The 2,308-nt window shown below is 43.2% G+C and overlaps 1 pseudogene across 1 annotated transcript; it reads left to right on the forward strand.

Moving 5' to 3' along the window:
• The first annotated feature begins 369 nt into the window (after nucleotides 1-369).
• LOC114179717 (UDP-glucosyl transferase 73CC6 pseudogene) lies at nucleotides 370-1,974 on the forward strand (annotated as a pseudogene). The gene has a single exon (XR_014994042.1). The product of XR_014994042.1 is annotated as a UDP-glucosyl transferase 73CC6 pseudogene (transcript).
• The last annotated feature ends 334 nt before the right edge of the window (nucleotides 1,975-2,308 follow it).

Consider the following 2,308-nt stretch of genomic DNA (forward strand, 5'->3'; position numbering starts at 1 on the left):
ATTGACATATATCATTCAAACATAATTATATAAATTGTATGATAAAATAAAAAATGTATTGGAGATGAAAATGAATAGGATTACAAACTAAATAATAAGAAAAAAATTAATAGAAAGTGTATAGTTATATAAAATTATTTAATGAATATTTTAATAATTAATGAAAACGAATAGACCTGACTGATATTTACATTTCCCTTCCAATTATTAAAGTCGAAAAATTCTCCATAATACCCATATTCATGTAGCTGTACTCGATCAATATAGAAATTTCCCGCAACGGACGAATTTATTTGACATTTATATCGTATATGTGGGCCTGCTGTGCTTCCCATTTACATTATATGAAGATTACAAATGTGGGCTGTTGATTGTTTTTTCTTTGGACCACTCTTAGGGGAAAAGATTCTCCAGCGGTGATAGTGAGAGTATAAAATGGTAGTAATATGGGAGGAAGATATGCGATTGAATTCCATGGAGAAAACGATGCCACTCAAATTCTACTTCATTCATGTCCTAGCAGCAGGTCACATGATTCCTCTATGCGACATAGCCACCCTCTTCGCCTCTCGTGGCCACCATGTCACCATCATCACCACCCCTTCCAACGCCCTAACTCTCCGCAAATCCCTCCCCTCCCACCCCTTCCTCCGCCTCCACACCGTTCAATTTCCCTCCCAAGAGGTTGCTCTAGATCTCCCCGACGGCATCGAAGTCACCGACGCTGACCAACTCGGCAAGGTCTTCCACGCCACCACCACGCTCCAAACCCCCATCCAGAACTTCGTGGAGGAGAACCCACCTGATTGCATCGTCGCAGACTTTCTATTCCTCTGGGTCGATGACTTGGCCAAAAACCTTAAAATCCCTAGACTTGCCTTCAACGGCTTTTCCCTCTTCACCATCTGCGTCCTACAGTCCTCCCACTATCCCAATTCTCTTCTCCCTCACCCCATCACCCTCAACGCATCACCGCCGAAGGAGTTGCCCGAATTCTTTGATAAGATGCTGGAGACGGAGCTCAGAAGCTACGGCCTAATCGTGAACAACTTCGCGGAGCTCGACGGAGAAGAGTACATCCGCTACTATGAGAAAACGACGGGGCACAAGGCTTGGCATCTTGGGCCGGTCTCTCTCATATCGAGAACCCCTGAAGAGAAAGCAGAGAGGGGCATGAAGAGCGTGGTGAGTATACATGAGTGCGTGAGTTGGCTTGACTCCAAGGCAGAAAACTCGGTGGTATACATATGTTTTGGGAGCCTTTGTCATTTCCCGGATAAACAGCTTTATGAGATTGCATGCGGGATTGAAGCGTCGGGTCATGGGTTCATATGGGTGGTGCCGGAGAAGAAGGGGAAGGAGAAGGAGAGGCAGGAGGAGAAGGAGAAGTGGATGCCGGAGGGGTTTGAAGAGAGGAATGCAGAGAAGGGGATGGTTATCAGGGGGTGGGCTCCACAGTTGGTCATCCTGAACCACCGTGCCGTTGGAGCATTCTTGAGTCACTGCGGGTGGAATTCCATCGTGGAGGCGGTGAGTGGTGGCGTCCCGATGATTACGTGGCCGGTGCATGGAGAACAATTCTACAACGAGAAGCTGATAAGCGAGGTGAGGGGAATTGGGGTGGAGGTGGGCGCAGCAGAGTGGAGAGGCACAGGGTTTGGTGAGAGAGAGATGTTGGTGTGCAGAGACAGCATTGAGAGAGGTGTGAGGCGGATAATGGACGGTGGTGATGAAGCGCAAGAGGTGAGACGGCGTGCACAAGGGTATGGGGAAAAGGCGCGTGAAGCCGTCAGAGAAGGAGGTTCATCTCACAACAATTTAACGGCCCTCATTCATGATCTTACACGGCTCAGGGATGCCAAGCTTATCTCATCATGATTCAAGACACTGTCAAACTTCTGAAAGGAAGAAGTTTTCGTGATAAGATACTCTTTAATAATTAACAAAATATTATTAAATAAATTACTTTTTTAATTTGCATATAATAACACTAAAGTAATTTATACTATAAAATCTCATGAATAAAATGCAAATATATCATATATCACCGCATGTCATAATATTAATATTAACATTTTCTGGGCAATATAAATAAATAAATATGAATATTTCGGCGAATTCAATGATTTCTAAATAATTTGTTAAATTGTTTAAAATCTACATTGGGATTTCTTGTCAATTTTACATTTTCGAGAAATGTTCCGGTGGATTTCAGATCTACATAAAATTTACTAGAAATACTTTCTGCATTCTCCTATCCGCATTAAATCTTCATGGAAACGTTCAAAGTAATTTACTTACAGATTTT

Source organism: Vigna unguiculata, chromosome 3 (genome assembly GCF_037176805.1).
Source record: "Vigna unguiculata cultivar grain cowpea cultivar isolate G323 ecotype 2 chromosome 3, ASM3717680v1, whole genome shotgun sequence".
NCBI classification, from domain to species: Eukaryota; Viridiplantae; Streptophyta; class Magnoliopsida; order Fabales; family Fabaceae; genus Vigna; species Vigna unguiculata.